Genomic DNA, 20,661 nt, shown 5'->3' with positions numbered 1-20,661 from the left:
CCAAAGGTTTCACATTCTATAGTCATTAGCACGAATGCTCGTTTCGTTGAGGAGGACTTTACGAAAGATGTAAAACCTAGAAGCAAAATTGTGCTTGAAGAAAAGTTGGGTGAGGAAGCTTCTACATCATCTGTAAGAACTGTTCTTACCCTAACTGAAACACAACCAAATTCATCAGAATCTCGTCAAGTAGTACTTCGATGTACTGGGAGGGCTAGTCAAAAGCCTGACAGGTACATGTCTTTTGGAGACACTCTCGTAGCCGTCTCTGACATGGATGATCCTGTTTCCTATAGCCAAGCGATGGCTTGTTCTGAATCAAACCTTTGGCTTGACGCCATGAAAGTTGAAATGCACTCGATGTATGTCAACAAAGTCTGAAAACTTGTAGACCTTCCTGAAGGGATTAAACATGTAGGGTGTAAGTGGATATACAAGAAGAAAAAGGGTCCGGATGGCAACGTCGAGACGTTCAAAGCACGACTTGTGGCTAAGGGTTATACCCAACAAGAAGGGATTGACTATGAAGAAACCTTCTCGCCAGTCACGATGCTTAAATCCATACACATACTTCTATCCATAGCTGCAGCTCTCGACTATGAGATCTAACAAATGGATGTCAAGACTACCTTCCTGAATGGCAATCTAGACGAGCACATTTATATGGCTCAACCAGACGGTTTTGCGGAAGAAGGTCAAGAGACCAAGGTTTCTGAGTTGCTTAAGTCCATTTATGGATTAAAGCAAGCAGCTAGGTCATGGAATATTAGATTCGATGGAACTGTGAAGAGCTTCGGCTTTGAGCAGTTAATAGATGAGCCGTGTGTTTACAAGTTAATACACAAAGGTAAAGTTATGTTTCTGGTGCTATATGTGGACGATATATTACTCATAGGTAATTATGTGGGTAAGTTATCTGAGGTTAAGGTCTGGCTAGCAAAGCAATTCCATATGAAGGATCTAGGAGAAGCCGCATACATTCTCGGGATCCAAATGTATCGAGATAGGAAAAACCGGACTTTGTCGCTCTCTCAAGCATCTTATATTGATAAGGTGATGGATCGCTTCTCGATGCAAGACTCCAAGAAGGGCCAAACACCCTTTAGGCATGGATTCTACTCTCAAAGGACCGATCTCCCAAGACTGCACAAGAGATTGAAGACATGAGGAAAATTCCTTATGCCTCTACCGTAGGAAGCCTCATGTATGCTATGCTTTGCACTAGACCTGACATCTGTTTCGCCATTGGTGTAGTAAGCCGTTTCCAATCCAACCCTGGACCCGAGCACTGGATTGCTGTTAAGCATGTTCTTAAGTATCTTCGAAGAACTAGGAACTTGATGCTTACATACTCAGGTACTGACCTGACTATGACGGGATATACCGACTTCGATTTTCAAGCGGATAAGGATTCCAGGAAATTCACTTCGGGATCTCTGTTCATCCTTAATGGTGGAGCTGTTGTGTGGAGGAGTATTAAGCAATCTTGCATTGCTGACTCCACAATGGAAGCAGAATATATGGCTGCTTGTGAAGCATCTAAAGAGGCTGTATGGCTTAGAAAATTCCGTAAGTATTTGGAAGTTGTTTCAAACGTCGACGAGCCCATGACCCTTTATTGTGATAATAGTGGGGCTGTCGCTAACTCAAAGGAACCTCGAACCCATAAGCGCTCTGTTGTCGCTGTTTTTCGGTCAACTATTTAGGAGCCAAAGACGGTTAGACCCAAGGCCGGACCAAGTGGTCTCGTCTTGACTCGAGCGTGTCGGACCCGATGTCCCGAGTCGTCCCTTAGCTGTGGGCGTCCCTCGAGTTCGTCAGAGTACCTGAAAAGGAGTAGAAAACACGTGAACTACAAAGGGGAAACAGGGGGGGTGCCCCTGTTTACCTCTCCGACGCTCAACATTAGTGTGATTGAGGTGGAGTATAGAGGTTTTAGGGGTGTTTAGAGGCCAAAGCTTGAGAGAAACGGGCGAGGTACGAGTTCGGCAGCGTTTCAGTACTCAAGAATGGATTACCTGGGTCAAGGGAAGGACCCTTGTATTTATAGGCAGCCAAGGGGTGGTTTGAAGACCCCTTGGCCGAGTGAGCAAGGTTGGGCCGGCCTTGGAGGAGGGCCGGCCATGGACAGCCGGCCATGGAGGAGGGCCGGCCATGGAGAGCCGGCCATGGAGGAGGGCCGGCCTTGGAGTGCCGGCCGGCCATGGAGGAGGGCCGGCCTTGGAGTGCCGGCCATGGAGGGCCGGCCTTGGGCGAGGGCCGGCCTTGGAGTGCCGGCCATGGAGAGTCGGCCGGCCATGGAGGAGGGCCGGCCTTGGAGTGCCGGCCATGGAGGGCCGGCCTTGGGCGAGGGCCGGCCTTGGAGTGCCGGCCATGGAGAGCCGTCCGGCCATGGAGGAGGGCCGGCCTTGGAGTGCCGGCCATGGAGGGCCGGCCTTGGGCGAGGGCCGGCCTTGGAGTGCCGGCCATGGAGAGTCGGCCGGCCATGGAGGAGGGCCGGCCTTGGAGTGCCGGCCATGGAGGGCCGGCCTTGGGCGAGGGCCGGCCTTGGAGTGCCGGCCATGGAGAGCCGGCCGGCCATGGAGGAGGGCCGGCCTTGGAGTGCCGGCCATGGAGGGCCGGCCTTGGGCGGGGGCCGGCCTTGGAGTGCCGGCCATGGAGAGCCGGCCGGCCATGGAGGAGGGCCGGCCTTGGAGTGCCGGCCATGGAGGGCCGGCCTTGGAGTGCCGGCCATGGAGAGCCGGCCGGCCATGGAGGAGGGCCGGCCGGCCATGGGCCGGCTGAGCATATGGCCGGTCATTGGCCGGTCTGAGCATATGGCCGGTCATTGGCCGGCTGAGCATATGGCCGGCCACTGGCCGCCTGGCCTTTGGGCCGGCGATAGGCCGGTCAAGCACACGGCCAGCCGCTGGCCGGCTAACCCTTGGCCCGGCCATTGGTTTGGGCCGGCCAAAGGCCGAGGCAAGGTTTCGCCGCCCGAGGCCTTGCACCGGTCGCGCGGGTCGAAGTGATGCTTTAGTCCCCGTCGGTTCGAGACGGACCGACAACATTAGCCCCCCGAGTTTCCGGTCGAGCGTAGATCGAGTGGAAACTCAAAATCTACGCTTTTACACGGATGCAGGACGAACGCTCTCGGGTTTTCGGGTTGATCGTGTGCGGCTTATTTTCTCGATCTACCAATGAGGGCGTGATCGATTAGCCCGGCTTTATTGTGTTGTGCGCGTCTTATTTTCTCGACTTGCTAACGAAGGCATAACCGATTTGCACGTCTTTGTCGTCTTGCGCGCGTCTTGTTTTCTCGATTTGCCAACGAAGGCATAATCGATTTGCGCATCTTTTTCGTATTGTGCGCGTCTTGTTTTCTCGATTTGCCAGCGAAGGCATAATCGATTTGCGCGTCTGTTTTGTATTGTGCGCGTCTTGTTTTCTCGATTTGCCAACGAAGGCATAATCGATTTGCGCGTCTTTTTTGTATTGTGCGCGTCTTGTTTTCTCGATTTGCCAACGAAGGCATAATCGATTTGCGCGTCTTCGTTGTGTTGTGCGCGTCTTACTTTTCTCGATTTGCCAACGAAGGCATAATCGATTTGCGCGTCTTCGTTGTGTTGTGCGCGTCTTACTTTTCTCGATTTGCCAACGAAGGGATAATCGATTTGCGCGTCTTCGTTGTGTTGTGCGCGTCTTACTTTTCTCGATTTGCCAACGAAGGCATAATCGATTTGCGCGTCTTTTTTGTATTGTGCGCGTCTTGTTTTCTCGATCTGCCAACGAAGGCATAATCGATTTGCGCGTCTTCGTTGTTTTGTGCGCGTCTTGTTTTCTCGATTTGCCACCGAAGGCATAATCGATTTGCGCGTCTTTTTTGTATTGTGCGCGTCTTGTTTTCTCGATTTGCCACCGAAGGCATAATCGATTTGCGCGTCTTTTTCGTATTGTGCGCGTCTTGTTTTCTCGATTTGCCAACGAAGGCATAATCGATTTGCACGTCTTTGTCGTGCTGTGCGCGTCTTATGTTCTCGATTTGCCAACGAAGGCATAATCGATTTGCACGTCTTTGTCGTGCTGTGCGCGTCTTATGTTCTTGATTTGCCAACGAAGGCATAATCGATTTGCACGTCTTTGTCGTGTTGTGCGCGTCTTATGTTCTCGATTTGCCAACGAAGGCATAATCGATTTGCACGTCTTTTTCGTGTTGTGCGCGTCTTATGTTCTCGATTTGCCAACGAAGGCATAATCGATTTGCACGTCTTTTTTGTTATGTGCGCGTCTTGTTTTCTCGATTTGCCAACGAAGGCATAATCGATTTGCGCGTCTTTTTTTTTTTTTTTTTTTTTTTTGAGCGAGCGAGCTCTAGTTTCGTTGAGCATTGTTTCCCATTAGCCCCCCGAGTTTCTCGTGTACTCGTAGAGGAGACTAGAAATTATAATGCAGCAAGATAAAGACTTCGAGGTGAAATGTGATACAATTATCATGCAAAAATAGTCAAAAATTACATCCCTGGGCCATTGGCCTTATTGAAATTCGAGATTGTCTTAAAACCGGAAATAAAATGACATAATGAGAAAAGGGGACGGGCTTAGCCCACGACATGCAGCTGTGAGCTCTCCGGTTCTTCAATCGCTGCCTGGTCCATGACAGTCACCGTCGCCGGACCCTTCCTTCCCTGCCGCGGATGGCCTTCGTGCATCGTGGCCGCCCCGACCGTTCTCAGGACATACTCTTTTAATTTCCCGTCTTGAATCAGGGCCTCGATCTGACGCCTAAGATGGTAGCACTCGGACGTCAGATGCCCGTGATCCTGGTGGTACTCACAGAACTTATTTCGATCCCTCTTCGCGGGGTCCTTCGCAAGGGGAGCCGGACTTCCTAGCTTGTCGCGGTGTAGAGCTAGGATCCGCTCTTGCGGAGTGTTCAGCGGGGTGTACGTTGATAACGCTCGGAAGTTATCAACGTGCGACGATCTTGGACCGGAGAGGGGGCGACCGTTAGGGGCCCGGCCTCCCTTGCTCCTCTTGCTTTGAGGGCCGGGGCGATCTTCGTCCCGTTCTTCGCGGTGGCGACTACCTTGTCCTCCTGACTTCCGGCCATCGCGGCCATCGAGATAGTCCTCGATTCCCATATGTGTGCGGGCTCTCGTCATCAGCTCCGCCATGTCTCGCGGGACTTGCCCGACAATGGACTTGAGGAAGTCGCTCGTGCGAACTCCCTCGGTAATTGCCGTGATGGCGTCCCTGTCGTCGAAGCCCTCGACTTTGTGAGACTCCTCGGTGAAGCGGGCGAGGTATTGTCTCAACGTCTCATCTCTCCCCTGTCGAATGGAGAGGAGGTGGGTCTTCGATTTCTTTTGTGCCACAAGCGTGGCAAAGCGAGCGAGAAAAGCCTCTCGCAAGGCCCGGAAGGATGGGATGCTTCCAGGCCTCAAACTTTGGAACCACTCAAAGCCCGACCCTGTGAGGGTCAGGCTGAAGGCTTGGCAGAGGGTGGCGTCCGTTTGCCCTTGCATCGTCATCCACGTCTCATAGTGTTGGACGTGGAAGTGGGGATCCGTACGTCCATCATAGGGGGGAATGGACGGTAACTTAAAGTTTCCCACGCATGGCTGCGAGAGGACTTGTGCGGCGAAGGGAGAGTATGATTCCTCGATCCCTCCGTACGGCCTTTGCCTCCCTGATTCCCTCATCTCGATGATTTGGTTTTGGAGGCTCTGGATCATTGTGACCATATCAAGCCCGTTGGCAGGGCCAATCGTCGGGGCCACGGGGGTCACCGGTTGGCGTTCATTGGACGCTTGGTCCACGACATTGGCCTGAGGTCGGCCAAGAGTTGCGGCGGGGAGCGCGTCCCTTCGAGAATTTAGCCTTTGGCGGAGATCCTCCCCTCGGGAGTTTCTCTGCGCCGTCAAGCGCTCTCTAAGGTCCACCCTTGGTGCGTGATGAGGCGAGGTCGCCCTTGGCCGGGTCGTCCGGCGAGCGCTTCGGCTATCGGCTCCATCGTCGACCAGAGTCGCTCTCTCCTCGGCGAGGGGCCGTGTCCGGCCACCTCTTGAAACCGAGGGGGCGAGTCCCCGGGACTGTGACCGTGCTTGTTGTCGCGCCGGGCACAAAGGATCGGCCAACGCACCGTTGGCCCTCTCGGGTCGCGCTTGAGCGAGGCTAGGGGTGGCCTCGTCGGTCCTCGACTCCTCCACGTATTCGGGGTCGGAGTAATCTTGAGCAGATCGATCCTCGACGTCGTAGCCGAGGAGACCGGCGATGAGGGAGCTGTCAACGCCGGGACGGTCAAGGAGCTCCGCGAGCCGCCGGGCCGTGTCCTCTCGGAGCTCGGCCTCGGGGTCGTTCACCGGGTCTTGGGGCTGGCTCTCGCTATCGCGAGGTTGCCCTTCAAGACGGTGCGCGAGGAGTCGGAGACCGTACCTCGAACTCGTCGCTCGGGTACCCGCGGAGGTAGTGGGTAGGTGACTCATCTCTCGAGAGTCGTAGGGGCGGTGAAAGTGTGGAATGGAAGGGAGAGCGTGCTAAGGTCGGTGGTGCCCTCCTTCTAGCGCCAAAATGTTGTCGCTGTTTTTCGGACAACTATTTAGGAGCCAAAGACGGTTAGACCCAAGGCCGGACCAAGTGGTCTCGTCTTGACTCGAGCGTGTCGGACCCGGTGTCCCGAGTCGTCCCTTAGCTGTGGGCGTCCCTCGAGTTCGTCAGAGTACCTGAAAAGGAGTAGAAAACACGTGAACTACAAAGGGGAAACAGGGGGGGTGCCCCTGTTTACCTCTCCGACGCTCAACATTAGTGTGATTGAGGTGGAGTATAGAGGTTTTAGGGGTGTTTAGAGGCCAAAGCTTGAGAGAAACGGGCGAGGTACGAGTTCGGCAGCGTTTCAGTACTCAAGAATGGATTACCTGGGTCAAGGGAAGGACCCTTGTATTTATAGGCAGCCAAGGGGTGGTTTGAAGACCCCTTGGCCGAGTGAGCAAGGTTGGGCCGGCCTTGGAGGAGGGCCGGCCATGGACAGCCGGCCATGGAGGAGGGCCGGCCATGGAGAGCCGGCCATGGAGGAGGGCCGGCCTTGGAGTGCCGGCCGGCCATGGAGGAGGGCCGGCCTTGGAGTGCCGGCCATGGAGGAGGGCCGGCCTTGGAGTGCCGGCCATGGAGGGCCGGCCTTGGGCGAGGGCCGGCCTTGGAGTGCCGGCCATGGAGAGTTGGCCGGCCATGGAGGAGGGCCGGCCTTGGAGTGCCGGCCATGGAGGGCCGGCCTTAGGCGATGGCCGGCCTTGGAGTGCCGGCCATGGAGAGCCGGCCGGCCATGGAGGAGAGCCGGCCTTGGAGTGCCGGCCATGGAGGGCCGGCCTTGGGCGAGGGCCGGCCTTGGAGTGCCGGCCATGGAGAGTCGGCCGGCCATGGAGGAGGGCCGGCCTTGGAGTGCCGGCCATGGAGGGCCGGCCTTGGGCGAGGGCCGGCCTTGGGCGAGGGCCGGCCTTGGAGTGCCGGCCATGGAGAGCCGGCCGGCCATGGAGGAGGGCCGGCCTTGGAGTGCCGGCCATGGAGGGCCGGCCTTGGGCGGGGGCCGGCCTTGGAGTGCCGGCCATGGAGAGCCGGCCGGCCATGGAGGAGGGCCGGCCTTGGAGTGCCGGCCATGGAGGGCCGGCCTTGGGCGGGGGCCAGCCTTGGAGTGCCGGCCATGGAGAGCCGGCCGGCCATGGAGGAGGGCCGGCCGGCCATGGGCCGGCTGAGCATATGGCCGGTCATTGGCCGGTCTGAGCATATGGCCGGTCATTGGCCGGCTGAGCATATGGCCGGCCACTGGCCGCCTGGCCTTTGGGCCGGCGATAGGCCGGTCAAGCACACGGCCAGCCGCTGGCCGGCTAACCCTTGGCCCGGCCATTGGTTTGGGCCGGCCAAAGGCCGAGGCAAGGTTTCGCCGCCCGAGGCCTTGCACCGGTCGCGCGGGTCGAAGTGATGCTTTAGTCCTCGTCGGTCCGAGACGGACCGACAACACGCTCTAAGCATATTGTGAGGAAATACCATTTGATTCGAGAGATCGTACAACGCAGAGACGTGGAAGTGAAGAAGATCTCAATGGTGGACAACCTAGCAGATCCATTCACAAAGGCCCTAGCGAACAAGGTCTTCAACCAACATCGAGAGGTATTAGGCATGAAGGACTACACACATCTTCTTTGAGTCAAGTGGGAGGTTGTTGTCAATGGTGCTCACAAGAAGAGTTGTAATCTTTTTATTGTACATTTGATGTAATAAAGTCTCATGAAGACTCTTGCTTGTAATTGCTTATTCATTAATAAAAAGTTGAAACGTTCATTCATTCTTCCTTGTCTGTTTAAAGCTTTATGATAAAACATTAGTCTTTAGTCCATAAACAAACTAAACAACTTACGAAGAGACAAATGTAGATTTGCATGAACAAACTCTTCGTAGTTTGCTTAAAACGATATATTCGCAATCTAAGGGTCAAAGGACTATTGACCTCAGTATGATTGTTAGGAGAATCTATGATGTCTGGTTATGGCGAATTGAGAGTTGGAGACTCTATAGTTCTTCTAGGTATCTTCTGAAGGTACTGAATTGACCAGTGCACTTCTAGAGACAAGATAAGAACAAACCATTTAACCTCTTATGTCTAGAAGTCACTACGTATGAATTGCATCATGCTTACCTTAATCCTGAACTGAGACATGCCATTTCACGACTTACGTATTCTCATTTGAGAAAGTCAGAGTTCGGACTCACTATGTGATTCCGAACAGGGCCTATTGGTGAAGTACTAAGTTGTGAGAATGTCATGAGTAACTTTGTGAAGTTCTCATAGATATGCATTTCATGTACAAGATTGCTGAAATGCAATGTATACCACCTCATGCTTTGTTCCTTGGAATGTGAATAAATGAACTGGCCAGTGACCAAATTGAGTCTTGATTCTTTTGGATGAAACAATGTGACTTGTTAGCTCCTCGTCAATACATTGTTTCTAACTTATTCACAAGCGACAAAGGAGTTGAGGAAATAACAGCTAGAAGGGTAAAATGATAATATTGTAAATCCCGACTAGCTGATGATATTCATGAAGGGTAAACATAGATAATATTCAGTGGATCTGCTCATCATAATTTGGTTGAATTCTTGAGTAGAAAATAAATTCATTTGAACCGAGAGATTTTCAATGTCAACTCTTTGGTGGAGTCAGTTGGCATTAAGCTAAACTTGGAAAGGGTTTGTGAACTTTTGAGTCCAAGTGTTTAGCTCAAGCTTTGTTCATTTGGATCCATGAGGTCATTGTCACAAATCATATCGAGTAGGAATAGTTAAACTAGATGCTGAGTCAAAACAAGAACGAAAATTGTCGAAAGGGTAATTTTTTCTTTTTGGACATTGCATGAAATGAATGTCAATAAATTTTTTGACAATGTCATATGATGACATATTATATCACACAACCATAACATGTTTATTGGGCCTTGTGAATTAATTTCATTTCATAGAATTTTACTTGAAAATTCTTAATGGGCTTTTCTTATGTTGTCATGAACAATTAAAGAAAAACCTAAAAAGCCTTTCTAGAAAGCTTTTGGCCGTCCAACCCAAGTAAATGGGAGACCAAATTTCGTGCAGCCCTTAGTGTGAAAGAGAGATTATTTTGTGCATTAATGTATGAAGATACTTGCCAAAAGAAAAAGAGGAAACAAATTTCCTCTAGAAGGAAATTGTAATGGGCGGCCAAGACAAGGTCAAGGCAAGGTAAATAGGATACAATCTTGTTTCTAGAAAGCTGCCACACGTCCAAGTAGAGAATGGGAAATAAGGGATTTTTTCTCATGAATATGTGATATTCTATAGAAGAGGAAACTACCTTATTGAAGGTAAAACCTCAACTATAAATTGAGCCCTTATTCTTCTCATTTTTCTCATTCCACATAAGTTAGAGATTGAGAGCTTCTCTCTCTAGACCTTGTGGTGGCCGATCCTCTCTCTCTAGTTATTTTTCGTTTTTTGTTTTGGCACCTAAGTTCACATTTGACCTAGTGTTTTAGCTCTTCGACTTTGAGACTTGTTCTCGAGTCGTCGTGTTTAAAAGTTCCCACACACAAATTCAATTTCTTTCTCGAGTGATTCTTGTGATAGAAACTTTCGTGGTTGTTCGAGTTCCGGAGGAAAGAAGAGAGACGTACTGCAAGAGGAGACGAACGTTGCAACCTTTTCCAAAAGCTTCTCAACATTCAAGCTTCTAAAAAGGTTAGTAATCTTTTATGCTCATATTAGTTTTTATTTACATATGCTTGCTCTTTATCTAGGTTAGTAAAAACTAATTTACTTGAAAAAGAAAATTTTTAAAATTCCGCTGCTTACCGAAGCGTTAATTTTTTTCTTAAACCCTAGATCAATTCCAACACTACACACATCTTCTTTGAGTCAAGTGGGAGTTTGTTGTCATTGCTGCCCACAAGAAGAGTTGTAGTCTTTACTTTTGTACATTGGATGTAATAAAGTCTCACAAAGACTCTTGCTTGTAATTGCTTATTTGTTAATAAAAGTTGAAACGTTCATTCATTCTTCCTTGTCTGATGCTTTATAATAAAACCTTAGTCTTCAGTCCATAAACAAACCTAACAACACATGAAGAGACAAATGTAGATTTGCATGAACAAACTCTTCATGGTTTGCTGAAAACAATATATTCGCACTCTAAGGATCAAAGGACTATTGATCTCAGTACGATTGTTAGGATAATCTATGATGTCTGGTTATGGGACACTGAGAGTTGGAGACTCTATAGTTCTTCTAGGTATCTACCGAAGGTACTGAATTGACCAGCGCACTTCTAGAGACAAGATAAGAACAAACAATTTAACCTCTTATGTCTCGAGGTCACTACGTATGAATTGCATCATGCTTACCTTAATCCTGAAATGAGACATGCGATTTCATAGCTTACATATTCTCATTTGAGAAAGTCAGAGTTCGGATTCACTATGTGATTCTCAACAAGACCTATTGGTGAAGTAATAAGTTATGAAGATGTCATGAGTAAATTTGTGAAGATCTCATAGATATGGAATTCATATGCAAGATTGCTGAAATGCAATGTATATAACCTCATGCTTTATTCCTTGGAATGTGAATAAATGAACTAGCCAATGTCCAAATTGATTCATGACTCTTTTGGATGAATCAATGTGACTTGTTAGCTCCTCGTCAATACATAGTTTCTAACTTATTCACAAGCGACAAAGGAGTTGAGGAAATAACAGCTAGAAGGGTAAAATGGTAATTTTGTAAATCCCGACTAGCTGACGATATTCATGAAGGGTAAACATAGATAATATTCAGTGGATCCACTCATCACAATTTAGTTGAATTCTTGAGTAGAAAATAAATTTATTTGAACCGAGAGATTCTCAGTGTCAACTCTTTAGTGAAGTCTGTTGACATTAAGCTAAACTTGAAAAAGGTTTTTCGAACTTTTGAGTCCAAGTATTTTAGCTCAAGCTTTGTTCATTTGGATCCATGAGTTCACTATCACGAATCATAACGAGTAGGAATAGTTAAACTAGAAGCTATGTCAAAACAAGAACGAAAATTGTCAAAATGGTATTTTTGTCTTTTGAGACATAGCATGAAATGAATGTCAATAAATTTTTTGACAAGGTCATTTGATGACTTAATAATACTCGGCCATGACTTGATCATTTGGCCTTGTGGATTAAATTCATTAAATAAGAATTTTATTGAAAATTCTTAATGGGCCTTTTTCATGTTGTCATGAACAAATGAAGAAGATTCTAGAAGCTCCTTCTAGAGACAATATGGGCGCCCATAATACCCAAAGAAAGAGAGAATATTTTGTGGATAAATGTATCATGATACTTGCCAAAAGAAAAAGAGGAAACAAATTTCCGACACATGCATAAGGATTTTCGGCCACATGGGTCAAGGGAGAAGCAAACAAAAGAATAAACAAATCCAAGGACTTACTTGGTAAGTCTTGGCCGTGCACCTCTATAGAAGAAAAGAGGAAATTGGCTCATGATTATGTGATATTCTATAGAAGAGGAAACTACCTTATTAAAGGTGAGACCTCTCCTATAAATAGGAGCCTCATTCTTCTCATTTTTCTCATTCCACATAAATTAGAGATTGAGAGCCTCTCTCTCTAGACCTTGTGGCCGCCCCTCTCCTCTCTCCTCTCTCTCTCTAGTCAATTTTGTTTTATTGTTTTGGCACCTAGGTCCTCATTTGACCTAGAGTTTAGTTCTGCGACTTCAAGACTCATTCTTAAGTCGTAGTGTTTAAAAGTGCCCACTCACTGATTCCTTTTATTTCGAGTGATTTAGTGATAGAAACTTTCGTGGTTGCTCGAGTTGCCGATGAAAGAAAGAGAGACGTGCTGCGAGGGAGACGAACGTTATCAACCTTCCGAAGGCTCATCAACATTCAAGCTTCTAAAGAGGTTAGTTAATTTATTACGCTCATATCAGTTTTATTTACATGTGCTTGCACTTTGTCTAGGTTAGTAAAAACTGTTTTACTTGAAAAAGAAAATTTTTAAAATTCCGCCGCTTAACGAAGCGTTAAACTTTTTCTTAAACCCTAGATCAATTCCAACAATAACCGAACCGAATTCTCAAACCGGATACGGTTTGGTGCCATATAAACAAACCGAAAATTCGGTTCGTTTAACCGTATCCGGTTTGAGAATTCGGTTCGGTTATTGTTGGAATTGATCAAGGGTTTAAGAAAAAGTTTAACGCTTCGTTAAGCGGCGGAATTTTTAAAATTTTCTTTTTCAAGTAAAACAGTTTTTACTAACCTAGACAAAGTGCAAGCACATGTAAATAAAACTGATATGAGCATAATAAATTTACTAACCTCTTTAGAAGCTTGAACGTTGATGAGCCTTCGGAAGGTTGATAACGTTCGTCTCCCTCGCAGAACGTCTCTCTTTCTTTCCTCGGCAACTCGAGCAATCACGAAAGTTTCTATCACTAAATCACTCGAAACAAAAGGAATCAGTGAGTGGGCACTTTTAAACACTACGACTTAAGAACGAGTCTTGAAATCGCATAACTAAACTCTAGGTCAAATGAGGACCTAGGTGCCAAAAAAATAAAACGAAATTGACTAGAGAGAGAGAGGAGAGGGGCGGCCACAAGGTCTAGAGAGAGAGGCTCTCAATCTCTAATTTATGTGGAATGAGAAAAATGAGAAGAATGAGGCTCTTATTTATAGGAGAGGTCTCACCTTTAATAAGGTAGTTTCCTCTTCTATAGAATATCACATAATCATGAGCCAATTTCCTCTTTTCTTCTATAGAGGTGCACGGCCAAGACTTACCAAGTAAGTCCTTGGATTTGTTTATTCTTTTGTTTGCTTCTCCCTTGACCCATGTGGCCGAAAATCCTTATGCATGTGTCGGAAATTTGTTTCCTCTTTTTCTTTTGGCAAGTATCATGATATATTTATGCACAAAATATTCTCTCTTTCTTCGGGTATTATGGGCGCCCATATTGTCTCTAGAAGGAGCTTCTAGAAGCTTCTTCATTTGTTCATGACAACATGAAAAAGGCCCATTAAGAATTTTCAATAAAATTCTTATGTAATGAATTTAATCCACAAGGCTCAATGATCAAGTCATGGCCGTGTATTATTAAGTCATCAAATGACCTTGTCAAAAAATTTATTGACATTCATTTCATGCTATGTCTCAAAAGACAAAAATACCCTTTTGACAATTTTCGTTCTTGTTTTGACTTAGCTTCCAGTTTAACTATTCCTAATCGATGTGATTCGTGACAGTGACCTCATGGATCCAAATGAACAAAGCTTGAGCTAAATACTTGGACTCAAAAGTTCACAAACCTTTTCCAAGTTTAGCTTAATGTCAACTGACTCCACTAAAGAGTTGACACTGAAAATCTCTCGGTTCAAATTAATTTATTTTCTACTCAAGAATTCAACCTAATTGTAATGAGTGAATACACAGAATACTATCAGTGTTTACCCTTCATGAATATCATCAGCTAGTCGGGATTTACAAAATTACCATTTTACCCTTCTAGCTGTTATTTCATCCAGCTAGTCAGAATATCATCATCAACTCCTTTGAAGCTTGTGAATAAGTTAGAAACAATATATTGACGAGGAGCTAACAAGTCACATAGTTTCATCCAAAAGAGTCAGGACTCAATTTTGACACTGGCCAGTTCATTTATTCACACTCCAAGGAATAAAGCATGAGGTGATATATATTGCATTTTAGCAATCTTATACATGAATTCCATATCTTTGACAATTACACAAAGTTACTCATGACATTCTCACAACTTAGTACTTCACCAATAGGCCTTGTTCGGAATCACATAGTGAGTCCGAACTCTGACTTTCTCAAATGAGAATACATAAGGTGTGAAATGGCATGTCTCATTTCAGGATTAAGGTAAGCACGATGCAATTCATACGTAGTGACTTCGAGACATAAGAGATTTAATGGTTTGTTCTTATCTTGTCTCTAGAAGTGCACTGGTCAATTCAATACCTTCGGAAGATACCTAGAAGAACTATAGAGTCTCCAACTCTCAATACCTCATAACCAGAAATCATAGATTGCGAATATATCGTTTTAAGCAAACTACGAAGACTTTGTTCATGCAAATCTTCATTTGTCTCTTCGTAAGTTCTTAAGTTTGTTTATGGACTAAAAGACTAAGGTTTTATCATAAAGCTTCAGACAAGGAAGATTGAATGAACGTTTCAACTTTTATTAATAAATAAGCAGTTACAAGCAAGAGTCTTCGTAAGACTATATGACATCAAATATACATAAATACACACCACAACTCTTCTTGTGGGCACCATTGACAACAAATTCCCACTTGACTCAAAGAAGATGTGTGTAGTCGTTCATGCCTAATCCCTCTCGATGTTGGTCGAAGACCTTCACTAGTAGAAAAAAGGCCTTTAATGGCGTTCAAAATGCGCCATTAAATATATTTAATGGCACTTTATAAGCGCCATTAAAAGAGGCGTCATTAAAAGTCTACGATGGCGCTTAAATGAAAAAACGCCATTAAATGGGACGACGTGGACTAGGACATTTAATGACCTTCATTTTTTAAACGCCATTAAAAGTGCTGCCATGTCAGCAGCCACGTGAACACTGGGACATTTAATGGCCTTCATTTTTTAAACGCCATTAAACATTCTTCCAATGTCAGCTACACTTTGATGGCGTTTTTCAATGAAATGCCATCAAATAATTTTTTTTAATTTAAGAATATGTACCCAAAAAAATTTAACCGATTATTTCCTGCACCTAAAAAACATAAAAACAGTAATAATCCATTGTAATACATACCGGCAAAATATAGTTTTCAACGCCAAAAATAAAAATAAAAACCATTATAGTTTTGTTATCCATAATACCATAATTCTTCAAAATGTCTAAGCTAGAAAAAACACATTTCTAACTATGAAAGTCTACAAAAGTTCTATGACTCACACCATCATCACATTCAAAAGTTTTAACTATAGCTCACATATCCTTCATTGTTTCTCTTATAAATACTTAGATAATAATACTTACAAGTTTGATGCAATTTTGAAAACTCGAGAATTTAATAAGGACGAAATATCGTCGGTGCGGTCGTTGATTTGGTCTTTCATGAACTGATCGATAAGATAGCCGTGTGCCCTGTGAATCTCAACTCCGTCAAACCCTATACAGACAAAATCACAATAAGAAGTGTGTCAATATGGTAATAATAGAAACAGGAATCATATATAAGACTGATGTAATGAATTGGGGGTAAGCATGACATATATAAGACTGATGTAATGAATTGGGGGTAAGCATGACATATATAAGACTGATGTAATGAATTGGGGGTAAGCATGAATTAGAATCAATGAAAATGAAGAACAATTTTCTATCATCCCTGTTACCATTCATGATATTTTCTTATCTGTGTTATGCCTACGTTTAAAAAAATATAGCTTTACATGCAGACCTTTGATTTATGTTTCATACACAGCAATCACATCAGATTTGCTTCGGCTCATTCAAATGGGAAAAAGTCAAACCTGGGTATTATATTTAAAAAAGAAAGAAAAAAGGTACAGCCTAGAAACAAGAAGTAGAACACAAAACCTGTTTTGCTGTTGCAATGGAAGACGTTCCCACCCTTGTACATGACATAGATGAGGCAATTGTGTTGATACCGCTACCACCATTGCAATTGGGCGTTGTGGACAACAACCACCCTCCTCCCTATTCTCTCCTCTCCACCCGAGCATCGTTCTTCAGGCGTCCTCGCCGGAGCCGCTGTGTTGATCGACGGTGGAGTTGAAGAGGATTTTCGTCGAAACCCTAGATCAAAGAAAAACAGTGTCAATGGAGCCGAGTTCAGGAAAGTGGGAAAGACAATTTTAGTAGGAGTATACCTATTAATACTTGATTACATTGGCTGGAAAATAACAAGTTCTGATCATTTCATGTTGTTGTGATATATGTATATTACGCCTATTATTTGCACCTGCATTCGGAGGCACGGGAATGGTGACCTTAACCTCGTGGACGATGAGAACGAAAGTCTCGTGTTAGTGAAACTGCAAAATTAATGCCACTGTCTCCCATACCCGGGATGTACATAATTTCTCCTCTGCTTCTCTCAATTGTTCCTAGCTCCATGTCAATATAACCCAAAATGAAAAGGAAAAAAAAAATCAAACAGTAGAAAATATGATATACCCTATGATGAACAGACTTATGCCATATATACTCAACTGAGAGTCGCAGTGGAAGAAACATGTTTGTCGAAAGCATTGTAGAAGTCGACATCGGCTATTCACCACTGCATCTCTTTGTCAATATATCTTAGAAAGAAAGAAAATTCTTCTTGTCTTAAGCAATGATCACACTCGTGACATTTAGTTACAAGAAATTACGCGATCACAAGGACAAAAAAAAAAAAACAAAACAAAACTATACAATCAACAGCCACAAATTGTAACACAAGATAGAAGAGGAACCCTAGAGAAGATATATTGAAAATATTCAGCCTTTGGTTTTTTTAGTACCCAACAATGTACATGAATAGCAGGATAAGAAAAAAAGAATCATTAGCAATGATCCTAACTCGTGACGTTTAGTTAAAAAGAAATTATACAATCAGCAGCACGAAAAAACTCATCAGTACTGATCCTTGGCTAGTTCCTTAATAAATCCCGAATACTGATAACAATATCTATTTTAAGTCCAAAATGTTTTCAACAAATCACTGTGCAAATCAACATATTGGATATATATTTTAAAAGTAAAATGGCAGCAAAGCTACTTCAGAATAGATATGTCAAAGCACATAAAGAAACTGAAGAATCAAGACATCAGAGAAATGATACAGTAACTCTAGTGCCAAACCGTAATCGTCATCCACGCCTTGCTCGAGATGAAGTAACTTGAAAACACATCAATGTTAAGTTATTCGGTGCTACAATAACATTTGGAAAGAAGAAAAAATGAACAGAGAACGACTAGGACAAACATAGATCAGAGAGCCCCAACTACAAAGAGGCAACAATATATATACAGGGTAAACTACACAAGAATCAAGTGAGGCTTGAGGTTCAGATGTTGAGCACACAACACACACCTGCAGAGGTATACCTGATTCGCTTAAGTGTGTAAAAAAAGTGTTTTTTCTTAAACAATAACTTTCAATTGATATCGGCTACAGTGTTAAAGATTAAGATGTCAAGGGTTAGTTATATTATTATGTGTACAAATGTTTGCCCTGGGAAGATGTGTGTATACATTATGTGAGGCCAGAGTTTCTCGTTATTAATGTAATTCTGTATGGTTATTGATTTTCACTATCAATGAAAATGAAGCACAATTTTCTAACCTATTTCGCCATTGGAATGAAAGCTGTGTTGGCGTTCCAGTCCTTGGAATGAAAGCTCTATAGATTTTCTCGTCCTTGCACATGGTAGAGATGAGGAAGGTACGTTAAGACTGCATCCACAATTTGATTTCGGGCTCTCCTGAATGTAGAAAGTAGAAACTAAGCGTGAGTTTGGAAAAGAGAAGTCACAGAGCAGAGACGTTGAGACCGACAACCTCTTCGATTTCCCTGATGAAGCGTTCATTTGTGCTTCTTTTGGGAGTTCTGTATCGACTCGAAGGATACTATTTTCTATCACTGGTGCTTTCATTGAGAGTAACCTGAAAAAAAAATGACAGATGAAGAAGTTATACAGTTTGTTCGGGCAATGGAAACACGTCTCAATGCGGAGATCGACGAGCTTCGCCGCTCCACCGCGAAATGGATGTCGTTATCTCGCCTGGAGCGCACCCCTGCGACGCTCTCGGCGACCACCACGAGTCCGACGAGGTGATTAGAGATGACGATTGAAGATCTGGCTGAGGTGATTAGAGCAATGGATGCGAGAATCCAAAGGCGAATCGAGGAATTGAGAGCTCCACAAGTTCTGCAACCACAACTCGGAGCCAAATCGGCGACCGAGAATCGCGGCCTCACCAATGTGGAGCAGGAGCTCGATCGACTGAACAAAATGGTGTTCACACCAGTGGAAGACGACGCGTCGGAGCAGCTCAACGGAGTCGGCAACCGCACGGAGCGAATCGCCAATCTCGAGCAAGATCGACCGCCATCCTCTCCAGACCCGGTCGCCAGATGCACGCACGGAGTGGGGAAGGTCGCTCCAGCGAACATATCAGCCAAACAGATCTCGGGATCTAAGAAACTAGATCGAGGTTCGCAGCACCATCGCGAGTCAGATCTGTGCTCGCCGCACTCGTCTCATGCTACCGGCGTCAAGACCTCGCGAGCGCCACGCATCGACTCGTCGGACTTTAACACGCGATGGGCACCACTCTCGATCGGCTCCAACCGGAACTCGCATCGCGTCGGGACGAACGCCTCGAAGAAATCCTCAACGCGACGAGAAGCAGCGTCAAGACCCGGTGGCGATGTGCAGCGGAGAGTCGGAGTCGCTTGGTCTGGGCATGTGTTTCAGAATATGATAGAGTGCGATATTTTTTTTAATGGAGTGCGTTCTGTAAAAATAAATTAAACATATCTTTAATTGCGTTCAAATTCTGCACGCCATTACAACTCTAACCCAACCACAAAACGCCGTGTGGCTGCCGCGTGGCTTGGTATAAATATTTTATTGGCGTTTGAAAAAGGAACGCTATTATATATTCAATTCCCACATGTCAACAGCGAAATTTTAACATTTTTAATGGCGTTTTTATTTTAAATGTCATCATATATAATTTTAACCACATGGCATTCAATAGTTGGTTTATATTTTTTAATGGCGTTTCAAATTTAAACGCCATGAATATTTTTTTGTTGTACCTCTTCCGAAAGTGACGTGGCGCTCTCTAATTCGTCTTTTGCTTTAAACACAATCTCGAAAATACAATAATTACTTTTAATGGCGTTTTTTTTCACTAACGCCATTAAAGAGGCGCCATTAAAAGTCATTTTTCTACTAGTGCTTGTTCGCTAGGGCCTTTGTGAATGGATCTGCTAGGTTGTCCACCGTTGAGATCTTCTTCACTTCCACGTCTCCGCGCTGCACGATCTCTCGAATCAAATGGTATTTCCTCTCAATATGTTTAGTTGTGAATAAATGAACTGGCCATTGTCCAAATTGAGTCATGACTCTTTTGGATGAATCAATGTGACCTGTTAGGTCCTCGTAAATACATTGTTTCTAACTTATTCACAAGCGACAAAGGAGTTGAGGAAATAGCAGCTAGAAGGGTAAAATGGTAATTTTGTAAATCCCGACAAGCTGATGATATTCATGAAGGGTAAAAATTGATAATATTCACTGGATCCACTCATCATAATTAAGTTGAATTCTTGAGTAGAAAATAAATTCATTTAAACCGAGAGATTCTCAGTGTCAACTCTTTAGTGGAGTTAGTTGACATTAAGCTAAACTTGGAAAAGGTTTGTGAACTTTTGAGTTCAAGTATGTTAGCTCAAGCTTTATTCATTTGGATCCATGAGGTCACTGTCACAACTCATATCGAGTGGGATTAGTTAAACTAGAGTCATGACCCTTCTAGAATGTGTGCACGTCCAACCCAAGAGAAAGAGAGCCAATTTTGTTCATTGATGTATGAAGATACTTGCCAAAAGAAAAAGAGGAAACAAATTTCCTCTAAGAGGAAATGAATATGGGCGGCCAAGGCAAGGGAGAGAACAAAAGTTGAAACAAATCCAAGGCCTTCTCGAAGACTAGTTGGGCGTGTGAAATAAAGGCAAGGAGGGCAAATTTTGGTCATGAATATGTGATATTCTATAGAAAGGAAACTACCTTGTTGAAGGTAATTCATCTCCTATAAATTGAGCCCTCATTACTCTCATTTTATTCATTCCAAAGTTTTCGATTAATATTTGTCTGTCACTATCTTGCTTATTGTAGTCGTACATGTGTTGTCTATTATCACAGATGCTCGAACGCAAGGAGCGGGGCGACCGCATTCTCCGAGACTTGCTGCGACGTATGCGAAACATGAAGACGGACATGGAGAACGCCGCGGTCGAGCATGCTTCTGCGCAGGCGGGGGCCCGACCCACCCAGGAGTTCCAAGCACTCGAGGAGGAGTCAAAGCGTTGCC

At 45.0% G+C, this 20,661-nt stretch overlaps 1 long non-coding RNA gene across 8 annotated transcripts; it reads right to left on the bottom strand.

Moving 5' to 3' along the window:
• Positions 1–15,449: 15,449 nt before the first annotated feature.
• LOC149404245 (uncharacterized) lies at positions 15,450–19,098 on the bottom strand. Of its 8 annotated transcripts, none has more exons than XR_016294460.1 (6): positions 18,342–19,098; positions 18,118–18,222; positions 16,638–18,041; positions 16,443–16,534; positions 16,150–16,368; positions 15,450–15,718 (listed from the first exon to the last, which is right to left on the bottom strand). It is a non-coding gene; the product is annotated as an uncharacterized LOC149404245 (long non-coding RNA). The 8 variants fall into 8 exon arrangements; XR_016294458.1 differs by lacking the exon at positions 16,443–16,534 and having other exon boundaries at positions 16,535–16,679; positions 16,786–18,041; XR_016294448.1 differs by lacking the exon at positions 16,443–16,534 and having other exon boundaries at positions 16,535–17,650; positions 17,903–18,041.
• Between the last annotated feature and the right edge of the window lie 1,563 nt (positions 19,099–20,661).

Source organism: Urtica dioica, chromosome 2, assembly GCF_054948205.1.
Source record: "Urtica dioica subsp. dioica isolate 48M chromosome 2, U.dioica_male_clone48M_v1_H2, whole genome shotgun sequence".
Lineage (NCBI taxonomy): Eukaryota > Viridiplantae > Streptophyta > Magnoliopsida > Rosales > Urticaceae > Urtica > Urtica dioica.
This window is presented reverse-complemented; position numbering and strand designations above follow the sequence as displayed.